At 41.7% G+C, this 14,960-nt stretch overlaps 1 protein-coding gene across 1 annotated transcript in view; it reads left to right on the forward strand.

Moving 5' to 3' along the window:
• Window positions 1-14,960, forward strand: part of PLPP3 (phospholipid phosphatase 3) — an 83,420-nt gene that overhangs the window by 25,193 nt on the left and 43,267 nt on the right. The gene's annotated exons all lie outside the window — the stretch shown is intronic.

Genomic DNA, 14,960 nt, shown 5'->3' on the forward strand with positions numbered 1-14,960 from the left:
TTCATTCCTCCTCACATCACTGTGAGAGGTTAATCGACTTGTTTTAGGTTAAAATTAGGACCCAAGTGTATCTGACTCCAAAATCCACATACACAGCTGTATATGTGCTACTATTTGCCATTGTATGTCAGTTGCCAGCGGATAGATTGCCCTCCTCTTGCTATTTAGTTCGAATTTAGTCTTAGGTATGGTTCTGAATATATGTGTTAAGATAACCTGAGGGAGTCTATGTAGGGAAACTCCAGCAATGAGTTTCAGAGAGGTGTTTGAAGGAAAGAGGCAACCAGTCCCAGATGCTCTTGGAGAACAGGCAGTGTTTATTTGAGCTGTGCTGTCCAGGACCTGGTGTGGTGTCATGGCTGTGAGAGGCCTTAATGCATCTTACTCAGGAAGGATGTGATGTGTCTCAAAGTGCAGAAAGCTTTTCCTTGGGAAGGTGATTGGTCACACCTGGGTTAGCAAGAGCCCGCTAACTAAAGCTTCCATACCTCAGTTTCTCTTCCACATGTCTGGCTAGCAGGGTGTACTTTCTAAAACACAGCCCTGCCATGCCACTCCCTTTCCCAGACATAGTCGTATTTTGAGTCCCTGCTGGGATATCCAGGACTGTGGAGAGGATAGATGTTAAACACTGGCCCTGCAGCTTGGAAATCAGTCTTGTTTGAAAGCCACACACGAATCATATTTTTAGGGCTGATTAGAGGTTATTTAGACCAGCATTTCTTAGAGAATGCTCTGAAGAACCCAAGTTCTTCTGGGTTGCACATCTCCCTGGTAAAACTTAACAGTAAACTCTGATGAAGGCCCTAGGGTGAAATGTCCATGTTGAATTTGCTTTGGGATATGACCAGCGAGTCCAGCCTCTTCTCTTTAATAGAGGCTCAGCGACGAAAAGGGACTTTCTTCTTTCACAGAAGAATCCAGCTTCGAGCTCCTGACATCCCCAGCCCAGGACTTTTTCTGCTCCACAGAGGGCCTCTGCATTTTACTCCCCTCTTTCAGTTTTTGTCTTTAGGCAGTTCTGAGGCACATATTTTCTCCTGTATCTTGAAGCCATATGTTTCTCAGGCTTTTCTCCTCTTCTAAGATAGGCTGCTGATGTTTAGCATCTGAAATCATCCTGTTTCTTTCTTAAAGTTGTCCTGGGAAAGATATTGGAAAGCTAAGTTCCCAACTAGGCTGATGAGAAAGGGAGAGGAGAACTGCAGGTTTGAGTCCTCACAGAGTCCCTGTAGAGGAAAGATCAATTTTTCTATGAGAACCAGGAGCTCTCTGAGGGCAGAAACCCTGTTTCACTCATCTCAGTATTTCCCACTCCTGGAACACAATAAGGTGCTCAGTAAACATTGTATATTCAGTGTGGTTTAAAATTGTGTTGACTTGGTATATGCATATATAAATTGCATGTTATGTAAATTATATATCAATTTTTTTAAAGCCCTTTTATTTAAAAATGAAACTTTTAAGTGTTAGAGTTGAGTAGGGATTCCCAAATCACCTTGGGATAAAATCACTTGGAGGTCTTATTAAAAAATCAGAATTCTCATGCCCTTCCCCTGAAATTCTGGTCAAGTAGGTCTGGGCAGGGCCTGGAATCAATCTATCTATCTTTCCTTCTCTTTTTTTTTTTTTCCATAAGTACCTCTGATGGTGAATGGCTAAATCTGAAAATCACTGTCCAGAGGATAAACTTGTCCAACCCCCAATTTTACATTTAGGAGGCAGACATGAAAATATGCCTTAGCCTTCAGGTCTGGAACCTTAAAACAAACAAACAAAAACCGGTGTGCATAGGAATATAGAAAGAACATATCCGGAACAGTCAGCCAGTAATACCTTGTGTCAGATGCGAAGGGCTATGGAGAGAAATGATTTGCAAGCCTAATTAGACCTGCTCCCCAGTTCTCAAACCTGCAGCTCTAAGCCTTCTGCTAATTGGCAGTCCCTTAATAGATTAGGACTTGGCATCAGGTTTGCATGTTATTATAAACCACACACAGAAAAACCCAGTGGCTGAGGAACTCCTGCCAAACCCCGGCCTGGGTTTTGTGAGGCTTTTGAAGTGCACTGGTCTTTCAGTATTTTGTATAGTCAGTGCACTGAAAGGCATCAAACCATTTCTTTGGATGGGATTTGTGAAGGGCAAGTTTGTTGAATAATTAATTCCCCAAGACCCATTCTGTCATCTTGATGGACAAGTAGGAGCTCACATATGCCATTTGCTCTCAGCAGTACTTGGGGTATGATAGGAGAGATTGTTTCTCACGGATCCTGTCCCATTCCCAGGCATCTTCTCCTTCCCCTTCGTGCCTTCAGTGGGAAGGGGAGGAGGAAACGTGCCTGTGCACCTGTTCTGAGGCAGGCTGCTTACCATGCCATCTCTTCTGCCATCCTCATCTCAGTCCTTCTAGACTGCAGGACCTGTCTTGAAGATAAGCAAACCAAGGTCCTGAGAATTCACTAATCAAGTGTCCCACTGCCACGACTTGGCAGAGGTGGAAGGGAGGGCCTTGTATCTAGGTCTGCTAATTGCATACCACCACCAAACCCGGAAAGCCATTTTTGATTTCTCTGGTGTTCGGTTGATATGGGCTGTGAAATGGTTTTCTGCAGTTCACGTTGTGTGCAGGGATACCTGTGTACATCTGTGGATAATATATATATATATATATATACTGTAAGTGCTTCCTTCCCCCTCACATTAATATTATAGAGTTTCCATTTTGAGGTGAGGCTACCCACGACAGTGCAACATTGTGCAGTAGGACAGGGAGGGAGGGTGGAGAGCAGGGCTTTGCCAGAGCACGCAAAGGCCTATGGGTTCCCAAAGCCACAGTCAAGTATTCCTCAGGCCTTTGAACAATTCCGGGGGCCTTGCTCTCCCCTCTTGTCCTTCCAATTAGATTCCAGTTGGGGATTCTTCCACTTCTTTTCAAGGCCACTTCTACAAATGGGGAGCTGTCGTGGAAGCTGATATTTCCATGAAAACCTTCCATTTCTCAGGCAAACATACCAGGCAGCTCTCATGGCAATACCATGGTGAAGGGGAATAATGTTATTTGGCATTTTGCCCTTTAAAAAAGTGTATGTGTAGGGGTGGGTGGGAGGAGGAGGATGGGCAGAGAGAACAGTGGGGGCTTTGTAATTTACTGCAATAGAGGGGTCAGGTGGGCAGGGTTATGAGGGAAGGAGGGGCATAGAGAAGGCCTGAACCCCCCTTGGGCTTCGCAACCCTCTTCCTCCCCTCTGCCTGATTTCACACATTTTGAGAGGTTGTAAAGGGGAAGCTGGGGAGTTTTTATGTTTTGATTTGGAAGAGGGACTCTAGACATTCTGTCCCTCTGAGAGAAGCTGGCTCCTTGCTGCTTTGCAAGGATTAAGCGCCTGGCTTCCAGAACCATTGAAGAAACATCCCAGGAACTACCCTTTTCTCTCAACAGCTGAAAAATGCATTACCCAGCAGTGGCTTCCTGGAGCGTTCTGGCTAAAGAGCCTCCCTCTGGAACAATAGGGTTCCTATAGCAAACCACCTAGGAGTTGTTTACTGTAGCCAGTTCTCCCAGTGTATCCGAATGCCTTACATTTTGTTATTCCCATTCTGGTGGGGGAAGGGGCAGCGCTGCAGGAGCAACTGAGGATGGTCCCGGAGTACCTGGATTTCTGTCTACAGGAAGCAGCTGCCCAGTTTGTGAGTGGCTCCCCTCCTTAGCTCCAGTGAAAAGCACCTAAAGATAGAATATCTGGTGGCTTCACAGTTCCATGGAAAGTCAGCCGGACCCAGCGTCCTTTTCTGGACTACTTCTCTGTGGCCTTATCACTGTTCTTCATTTCCAGTCTTTGTAAAATCAAGCTCATACTCCTTACCTGGAAAGGATCATGGGGCAGCATAAGGGAGGTGCAGCAATAAAGTGACCAGGAAAGTGTCTAGCGGTAGCTAATGTTAATCCCCACGTCCCTCCAACCCACTGCCCATTTTTGCTGATGCCTACTACTTCGACAGAGCCAAGAGCTGCCAAACATTCATTCAATTTTTATCTGAAGGTCTGCAGATTTGGGGGTGTTTTCTGGAGCTGTTCTTTATAAATGAGCATCTTTGAAGTCCAGAGGTCTCTGCTCAGCCAGTCTGCCTTCACAAACCTAAAAGAAAGTTCTGTGCTCCTCAGTTACCCCAGCTGGGGTAAAGGTAGGTGGTGAAGCCCCTTCATCATGTAAAGATGCCATGGAAATGAAACCTTCTTGCTGACAAAATACTCTGCACTCCTTAGATAAAGATGAAAATTCTTAAAATTAGAAAGGTCCACAAGACACCTGGGAAAACCACTCCTTTCATTTTGCACATGAAGAAAATGAATCCCAGAGAGCAGACGAGGAAGTGTGATCCTGTGATCACACTGGTAGTTGGTGGCAGAGCTCAGACTGATGGTGGTAATAACATTAAGTTATTACTTAATCCCAGACGTGCTTGTGCAGTGTTACTGATATCAGACATTTCTTCATTGAACCAATAACTAGTGTTGACTTACTTTCCCTGATCCAGCTTGGACCACTTGAGGCTTCCATTACACAGTAGGCAAAAAGAATGGCCACGCAGAGTAGGATGACTCCAGTGGATTTCAATGTGTTTCATTTCACAATAATCCTAGTGACGATTAAAGTAGACATCTTTTTTCCCCAAGTAAGAAAATTCTTCTGGATTTAACAACATTAACATCTTTCACTGCCAGTTCGCTTCCTTTTTAGCAAGCATCTTTTCAGCATCTATTGTTTTAGGAACTAGACGGGCTCCCTCAAAGTACTTTTCTAATTTTTTTCCTTAGCGTTAAAGGTTGGAAGATAATAAGAGCTGAACAAAGCAGCAGTTTTGTCAACTTCTTGGAAAGCAAACCTTCTCAGTTCTGGATTTTTTTTTTTTTTTTTTTTTTTTTTTTTTTTTTTTTTTGGATATAGCCTTAAATTGGCTATACCAATTGGCATTCAAATGACAACAAGGAGTATTTCAAATTCATTTACTGGATTAGTCAGTAAATAGGTATTGCCTGCCAGCTGGTCATGTGCTGAGGGCGTCCTCAGTGCTCTCACTTTAGTAATGCCCCTGTAGAAGTTCTTGTACATTGCTGGTGGGTGGTTGTTCCCAGAGCATGCATTTTTAGCGGGGCAGAGACCACATCTTATTAACTTCTGTAGCTCATAATTCTCCCAGTGAGGAGTTTCCCCCTTCAAAGGAGGAATTTTCTCCCTCATTTTCTTGCCACCCATTGCCATTTGGAAAACTCAGTGGGCCATGGAGAAGCCTTAGATCTCTGGGAAAAGAAGTCTGAGTTGTACTTCAATTGGGTATTTTGTAATGCCATTTACTCCCTGGATACTTCTAAAACGAAAATGTAGCCTGTAAGGACAGCACATAGAGAGGAAATCAACTACAAATTAAAAAGTGATTAGTGAGTGTTTAGGCAGAAGGTCAAAGGGATTAGTTTGGACTTCAAACTTTTCAGCTTTCAAGGTTTGTATTCAGTTACAAAATTACATCCCTGAATTATTTGTGCAGGTGGCAGCTGTCAGATTTGAAGAAAGTTTCTGTGTTTTACAAAAGGAACATTGACAGGACCGGGAATGGGGAGTGTGCTCCCAGGGTGAGGGTTGTCCTATCCACGGCACCCTGGAACGGCTCCAGTCTTGCTCAATGCAAGTGACAGTCCTCGTCTGAGCTGACACAGCCCTGTCCAGGTTACCCCAACCACCTTAGTGAGGAAACCAGTCAAGCCAGTTGATTGGCATCATGTAAACAGCTTGATAGTAGATTTTCAGGACCGGGAAGGAAGAGAACAAATCTTTGTTAAATTTACCTGCCTTCTGATATTTCATCCTCACAGCTTTTCAAAGTGGATATTGGCATCCTCTTTTTATAGTTGATGCTCAGAGAAATGAGGCAATTTGCTGAAGATCACATAGAGCGTCAGTGGCAAAACTGGTTTTCAAACCCAGGTCTGAGTTGCTTTCTTGAGATCTGTACTCTTCCTTACTTGGAGCTTTCTTTAGGGCAGAAATTCCCAAGAGGATCCCAGCAAATGGGGTAGGGGTGTGCTGAAATGGATCCCTTAGCCCTTGGGCAGCTGGGCGGGGTAGGGCATGGCAGCTGAATCACTGAGCAGCAGTCTGTTCAGCTTGCCTAGGAGTGTCCTATAGAGTATTTTCTAATATTATCACTATGTGGAAAAGGCTGGAAACTGAAGGTAAGTGTCTTTTTCTTAGCCATCTGGCCTAACCACCCATCTGAGACTTGAAGCTGGTTAGGTTCCCTGTAAATAATTCCTCATGGAATTGTCTACTCTTTATTAGGGTATGGGATGTTGTGCTGTTTTGAGGGATTGCATTAAAAAACAGGATTTGGGATGTGGGAGACATTAGGTTAAAATTTAGAAAGTAGGGAGAAAACGATCCACAAGTCCTAGAGTGTATTTGCTAGGGAGCCAGGTCTTCCAGATTTTGGTTTGTTTCCTATACATTTATTCAATACACATTTGTTGAACTCCCACTATATGCCAGGAATCTTTCCTTGCTTCAGGGACACAGAGATGAATAACATAAACCCTTTTCTGAGGATCTTAGCTAGTGCAGGAGATTTATGGGACAGGAATAATTACAATGTTAGACAGTGGGAGCCCTCAACCTTCCCATCTATTAAATGAAAATAAATGACATTAAGATCTCTTACAGTTCTAAACTTTCATCAGGATATTACTGATATGTGCCTGACTCCGTTTTAGTAAGATTTATGATGCCAACAAATATCTGATGGGCTTTAATTTTTAACTCCCTTCTCACCTTGCTTTTATTTTTTATTCTTTAGAATTAGTGGGCTTCTATCAGAAGATTGTTTTTGTTTTGATTTTAGATAGCTATTGCTTTTAAAAACACAACTCTCTGATATTCCCATTTAGTATCACATAGAGAGCTATAAGTTGGGTCTACTGTATCTTCTGAAGGGTAACCATGCAATTTATTAAGATAAGCTGTTTACCTGACCAGTGAGGTAGGTGTTCATTTTGACCTAACCACCAGCCTCATGGAGTCAACTTGCTAAGGGCTTTCTAGTTCAGCAAGACTTTGTTTCAAATCCCTGTTCATTTTACTGTATGACCTTCGGCAAATTACTTAGCTTCTAAGCCTTGGTTTCCCCATAACTAAAATGCAAAAATGAACTGCCTTGCCCTGACTTGACATGGTCTTTGGGTTTATAATTGAAAACATAGATAGGAGGCTCAGTCTTGGTTAAGATTAAGACACACATAAATCCATACACACACACAACCATATACACATATATATACATGTCTAATGTGGCCATTACTTACTATGGGAGATGGTACGGAATCAAGAGTTATTTCTATTTTCATAGGTTTATCCAAGAGTCATTAACCAAGGACTCTTACTCTCTACAGCAAGGATAAAGTCAAATGTTTACAAAGCCAGGCAATTAACATGAATGACTAAAGTAGACCAGGTATAAGAAAATTGACAGCGCAAGCTCAATGAGAATGGCAACCCACAAGCAGCCTGCATGTCAGGGAGACAGTGAGGAGTAGGTAGCTCCTGGAGGATGTGTATATGTTGCGTGCAGGAAGGCAGCTGCTGTTATTACTACCTGCATTGCCACACACTTTAGAGCTGGTTTAAGAAGCTGGGAATCTGGACGTTATCTGCCTGTTATTAAATGTTAACAACTAATTTAGAACATTTTAAACCCTGGGTGGGACAAACAGAACATCTCTACAGGCCAGATTTGGCCGTGGGCTGCCAGTTTGTGACCTTTGACCTAAATCATGGGCTGTGTAGCTCGGTGGTGTACCTGGAGTGCCTGTGGATTGCTCACCAGGGTGATTTTGTTCTTGCAGGGCCTCCCATAATGCTCACCTCTTCACTTTTGGCACTGCATCTGGCTCCAGTCTTGCCTTTTGACTATCTCGGACTTTGGCTATCCCTGGTGTCTGATGTCCTGCCAATCCACAGGTTGTTTATTCTGCCACGTGGACGGGGTGTTTTGTGTACATCTGGGTAGCATGGCTTGGGTGGGAGTGCACTTGCTGATGAATGAATGTTTAACTGCTGGAAAAATAAAAATAAATGTATTTTTCTCAACCTTATTATAGACTTGCCTCCCATACAGCCTCATGTGATCTTTTGAGAATATATGGCAGGGTTCCCACTGTGATATTTCTTCCCTATGACAGGGTGCCGGCTCTTGCTAACCACTGTCGAAGCCCCATTTGTCTACCCAATCCCAAGAAGTCCCTGGAATTGTAGGACTTCATGAGCTTTTCCCTGGAGATGAGATTGCGTATGAGAAGTGGCTGGTGGACCCATGGCTCCTTGCATGAGTTTCAGACAGAAATCGGGTCACATTTTACCCCCACATAAAAGCTTTTGGTGGCTCCCTGTCACATATAAGAGCAAGAACTAACATATTTTATAAACTACATCTTAGTCCTCCTAATCAACTCTTTACATTGGGAATTAATGTGCCAAGTCTTATTATACACTGATAAAAATAAAGTTCACAGAGTTAAGGTCATACTGCAAGCATGACAGTTGATAGGAATGGAATATGAAATCTTGTCTGCCTGACTCCAAAGATCATGATTAAATTGGAAAAAATAAAGAAGCAATTAATGCCATTAGAGTGGGTTACATGGCTAAGTAAATCCTTTGTGGGTGAGATATTTAAGTCTTGAAGGATAAATAGGAGTTGTTTTAATTCAGATGTTAAAGACATTACTTCATGGAGTTGTTAGGAAGATCAAATGTGATGGTTTATGTAAGAACTCAGAAGTACTTTGCATGGATGGAACTATTGCTATGTCTTAACTCTGGGCAGCCATGTTGCAAATGAATGCCTTTGGGTCATAAGGGAAGCTTATGAGGCAGAGAGAGAGTGGCTGGATCTGTATGGTTCCATCTTAACATCTAAAGAGGAGCCTTGGTTTCTGCCCTTGTCCAAGGCCAACATACACTTTCAAGAGTTTCGTAGCTGACTTTCTAGGTTGCTAATATGTGCATAGACATAGTTCATGTGTACTTAGCAATAAAGGCTAACTGGTCCCATCTCTGAATGAATTCTAGAGTCAGACAGTTCTCTTACATATCTTGTTTATGCCTCTTCTCCTCAGAGTGGATACTGAAACAAATTACAACCTCTCTGACCCTCGATCTTTTGTCTATATCTTAATAACTAATTTAGAAAATTGTTTTGAGAATTAAATGAATTGATGTATCCAAAGCTCCTGGCACATAGTAGGTGCCCAATAAATATATACTTACTGTCATCTTTATTTAAAGAGGGATCAAAAAGAAGGAGGTCTTGGAAAGTGACTCAGCTTTACCTGGGATAAAAGGATTATGAGTCCTGTTTGCTCTGGTAGTTGTGTTTCGCTAGAAATAAAACACCTCATTTGTGAAATATATAGTGATGACAAAAAGAGGTTTGGAGCTCTTTCAGTTAAAGATATGAACCTTGAGTTGCTGGTCAGTTTGTTTTATTTGCAGATGAATGTAGCAACCCTTTAAAAATCCAACTGAAAGGGCCAAAACAGCCAGAGCTGGGGGTTTTAAGGAGGCTGATGTTAATTATTTTTAAAAACAAAATGGTTTCACTGTAAGCACTTTCAAATAAGAAAGGACATCCAAAGTTCTTTTCAACACCCATGGTTAAACTAAAACAGGTTTCTCTTTGTCATGGAAGCTGAGACTTTCAGAAGGCAGGGAACTCAAAAGCACTGCAGTATTTTACTCACCTTTGTTTTCCCCAGCACCTAACACGGTACCCACTACTTAGGAAAGAGCCATCCTTGTGTGTTAAGTTGGACTAAAGACCTTGATTTGGGGTCAGGAAACCCGAGCACTAGGACTAGATCTGCCACTGGTTTCTTCATTTCTACCACGTAGTTGCTTTTGGTTCCAACAGTCTTCTTTTTGTGGAGAAAGGGCCTGAACTTTCCAGTACTGAAGAATGAGCAATTGCCAAGGAAGACCTCTAGACCCAGAATATTGCGTGCTCACACCAGCCAACAGCAAGTGTTTTTCATGGCAGCCTGTTTCAAAGGTAGAAAAATGCCTTCATAGTAAACTTAGTTTTGTCTCATCTGGATTGTGTCCAGTCTAAAAATCTGGACAAATATCATAAACCAAAGAAAGTTTGCACACTTCTAAGACCAGTAGCAATTAATTACTTTAAAAAGAAGCCCTGTCACTTACAAGCAATGTAAATATTTGTATTTTGAACCTCTAAGTAATAGTTGTGTTGACCATTCTGGCCTTAAGTGATTTTAAAAAATCAGTGAGTGATATTTTAACAGGGAATATGTTTATAAAGAAAGGGAGGGTCAGGTCATAGAGTAAGAAAATATGAGCCAAGAGACAGACAGATGTGGATTCGAAACCCAGTGACCAATTTACTCACTTGGGGACCTTGTACCAGTTATAAAACTTCTGGCCTCAGTTTTCTGTTGAGTATAAATGAAAATAATAACCCACAACATTTCATAGCTATTGTGGATATTAAGTTAATTAATTCCTCAACTCTAAACTCCTTCAAGGTCCAGGGTCTTCAGTCTATATTTTGAATAGCTGGTCCAAATTGGGACCATTGCTAGCTCTGCATTTTAGGTGAACTGATGAACATTTCTGATCCTCAGTTTTTCCATTTGTAAGATGGGTAGAACAGTGCCTACTCATAACTCTATACTGTAGGTAAGATGTATAAACTTTTGGTCATAGAGTTTTTTTTTTTTGAGACAAGGTCTGGCTCTATCACCCAGGCTGGAGTGCAGTGGCACAATCTTGGCTTACTGCAACCTCCGCCTTCTGGGCTCAAGTTATCCTCTTACCTCCTGAGTAGCTGGGACTACAGGCAGGTACCACCACACTCAGCTAAGTTTTGTATTTTTGGTAGAGACGGAGTTTCATCATGTTGCCAAGGCTGGTCTTGAACTTATGAGCTCAAGCAATGCAACTGCCTCAGCCTCCCAAAGGGCTAGCATTACAGAAATGAGCCACCACAGCTGGCCTTGTCACAGAGTTCTAATAGCTGCCCAATTTGAGTAATTATGCTATACCAGATGCCTACTTTTGTACAACCAGTATTATTTTGTGGGTAGATGGGTAGGCTTTCTGCAGATGTTAGTTTAATTATTATTCTCGCGGATCCTGGACTTCATGTATTTTATAATGACTACAGATTGTTTTGAGTGAAAAATTGAACAACTCTGGAAAAGGACATGAAGGACTTGGTATGTAGGAGACATGAAAGTGCCTTCCTGGTGCTCTGATTCTGGTCAGGCAAAAATGCAAAGATTCCTTCTTCACTCTGCCTCTCATTCTCTTCTTAGCCTCACCAAGGGCTTTCTGAAAAGCACTTTGTGAGAAGGAGGCTGTGTTTAATTTTGTGCAAAGGTGAACTGTGGCTTCAGGGAGCAGGGCTTTGGGGCCAGGTCACTTGGGTAACACTTCCCACATGAGTTTATCAATGGGTGGGACTCAAAACTTAGTCTGTGTTTTTTTACACTCCACCCCCAAACCACCCAACCTGCCCCAGTGTTAGTTTTTCAAAGCCAGAGAAGTTTCAAAGGCCTGAACCCAACACAGGGGCCTTTCTTCATGCTTTGATTTTATGCCCATTAAGTGTTTGTCAGTGAGTTCGTATTTCACCTCCTCTGCAACCTACACATCCCAAGAAATCCCCAGAGGTATAGGAAGTTAATTGATCCTTGATTAAAGGAAGGAGAAATGCTTGAGTCTGGGTCTCGGTCTGCACTTACTAGATTTTTTTTTTTTTTTTTGGTCATGCTTTGCAAAAATTTTGTAATGCACCTTTTATTACAAATAAATTTAAATTCCAGGCTATTGCCTTCAGAGTTTGATGAAATTAGTTACCTAGCACGTGTGTGATACACAGTGAAAGTTCAGTGAACTTGAGCCAGTGCCATTCCCTTGATTGTTCTGAACAGTGCCTTTTTCATGAGAGGCCATGCGATTTGCTGAGCTTCAGTTAATTTAATAATACTTATAGGTGCTTCCTTCTCTGAAGAGTGACTCACTTACTTTATAGAAAGCACCCAAAATCAAGAGTCAGATCATTTGAAACCTGTTCAGCTCCATAACTTACTTGCAGAGTGACTGGTAAGTCACTTTAATCTCTTTGAACCTTAGGGTGGCTTAATGTATTAGTTTTTATGACTGTTTATCCTATTAGCCTTTGGACCACTTGAAGGTTGGAACTTAGCCTCTTTCATTTCAGTGGCCCAGTCAATGCCTAGACCATGGTAGGCAGCCAGGTCTGTCAGTCTACAATAGTTTATGTGGGGACCCTCAAGACAGTTTGGGCACATAATAACTGTTTAGTAAATGTTACCTATTATTATTCTCTGTGCTGTTTTCCCCTTTCTTTCCTTCATTCCCTTCATCTCTTCTAGCTCTATAGCAAACTTTAAAATTGTATTTGTTTAATAGCCATCAGTTTTGTAACTGGCAGTATTGAAATCCCTAAACTGCACTGATTTCTTTTTTTGTGATTGTACTTAGCCTGTGGACTCTAGAAACCCCTCCTACTATATAAGAGTTAACTGAAGTCTCCCACCCTCTGTTGGACACCTTGAAAGACTCTAGTAAAATGGTCTTTGTGTCCTTTATGCATATGTCAATCATCACATTAGAAATAATTCAGTGTTCTTGCTTTTTTGACTGTCTTACAACACTGTGAACTCCTCCAGGGCAGGTACTATGATGTATTCACTTCCAGAATTCCAGTGTCTAGCACTGGGAAATTTCTCGAAGTGAAGTGATAAGGGACTATAGTGATTGGTAATAAAGATGGTGACGGTATTGGAAATAAAGATCGTTGGAGAAGAACAGCCTCTTCTCTGTGTCCTGGAAGGGCAAGGCACAGTGTTATATCTCTTAAGGACTAGTTGCCTAGTTGGGGGGATGTTTATGCTTTTCCCATCAACTGAAGGAAATCTGTGGTTACTCTCTTCCTGGATCAAAATCAAGATTTGACTGGCATCACCCTCAATAATACTACAAGTTTATAGGGGAGACAAAAAAAAAAAAAAAGCCATTGGGTTTTTTAAATGCCATCTCCATGCCTTTCAAGAAAATAAACAGAACATATTCAGCTCCAACTTCTTGTCTGTTTGTGGTCTTCATCCACATAATCAGAACTGGAAGCCCTCCCCAAGCCATAGGCAAAGAAAGAGGAAAAAGGATTTGGACTGTTCTCAGTTTAAAAGTGGGCAAAGGACTGACCAGATTTTCTTCCCTTGCCTTCTCTGTGAGGCTTTCTTCCCCTGCCTTCTCTGTGAGGCTTTCTTCCCCTGCCTTCTCTGTGAGGCTTTCTTCCCCTGCCTTCTCTGTGAGGCTTTCTTCCCCTGCCTTCTCTGTGAGGCTTTCTTCCCCTGCCTTCTCTGTGAGGCTTTCTTCCCCTGCCTTCTCTGTGAGGCTTTCTTCCCTTCTCTTTTTGACATTCATTGAGTGTCCACAGTGTGCCCCAGACTCTATGCTGACATTACTCAGTGCTATTGCCTTAACTTTCTTCTCAACTGATTTTGGTAATATATGTCTTCCCCTACTGGATTGTAAGCTTCTTGAGGGCAGGGTCTGGGTCATCTTTGTATTCCTTGTAACTTAATATATGTAGTTAAGACTCAATAAATATTTGTTGAATGAATGAATGGATGCTTTAATTTTTATATAATCCCAACCATGCTAAAGTTAGATTTCATTCTTCCCATTAAACAGATGAGAAAGGGAGTTTTGGAGATGTGAAATAACTTAAGTAGTAGGGAGCAGAGTCGAGATCATTAACCCAGTTCTGTCTAACTCCAAAACTCTTTTATATGTGTTTTATTGTCCATAGAAACATATGTTTTACAGGCCTATCATGTGAACACTATGAAAAATAGAAGCTGGAGGCCTAAGAGTGGAGTGCAAATGTAGGGAACTTGGGGTCTGTTCCCTTCCTGAGTTTATTAGCAACACTTTGGCTCCTAGGCACCAGAGTGACTGCAGCTCAACTTTTAAATCTCAATAGGTGGAACTTTAAAAGCAGACTATTAATAATATCATACTGCTGGCTTCTCAGCTGCTTTTCATAGCCAACTTGGTTGCATTTCAAAATGTTTAGGCAGTGGCACTAAGATGGTTCGGGACCATATGATATCTCTCCCAGGCCCCTAAACCCTAAAGATCATTTCTAAGCCAGAACATGTATCCACTGCCTTTCCCTGCCCCCTCTCCTCCATTGCAGAGACAAAGTTTTAAAACCTAATGGCTATTGCCTGTCAGGGCCCCTCTGTGTTTACTTTGAGAAGGTCAGGCACAATACTGTGGTGTGTTGCTGTTCTTTCTTTTCAAAGCACCAGTATGAATTTGATAAAGTAAATTGTTGTTCTAGCAGGAAGCAGTTAGGGGTCACAAAATAAATAGCCATAGAGTTCAAATAAATCCAAAGAATAAAACCAAATAAATCCATGTGTGTATGCACAGTGATACATAAATACACTTTTTAGAAAGTGAGCATTTTTATCACTGCCGTTCTGAACCAAAGTAATTGAAAAATTGTGGAGTTCATGGTACTTTTTTTTTAGAGGTGGTCTGGACTTCAACCAACATGACATGAATTTAATTCTTTTTGAAAAACATGAAAAATGGGATTTTATCTTTTAAATAACTGTTTATGTTGGGATTTTTCAGCTAATGAAATTCACATTTGGATGAAATCAATTTGCAAAGTTAAATTAGGGATTTAAGCATTTGGAGGTGGACTAAGAGATCCTGAATGAGCTCAGTATTGAGTCTCTGTTCCCTCCACTTGAAGGTGGGTGATAGTGCTTAAATAATACTTCAATGCAAAAATGGATATAAAGAACCCAACACATTGTGAGTGTGCATTCAATAGTGGCTGTATTCGC

This window comes from Rhinopithecus roxellana, chromosome 12, assembly GCF_007565055.1.
Source record: "Rhinopithecus roxellana isolate Shanxi Qingling chromosome 12, ASM756505v1, whole genome shotgun sequence".
In the NCBI taxonomy this organism is placed as follows: Eukaryota; Metazoa; Chordata; class Mammalia; order Primates; family Cercopithecidae; genus Rhinopithecus; species Rhinopithecus roxellana.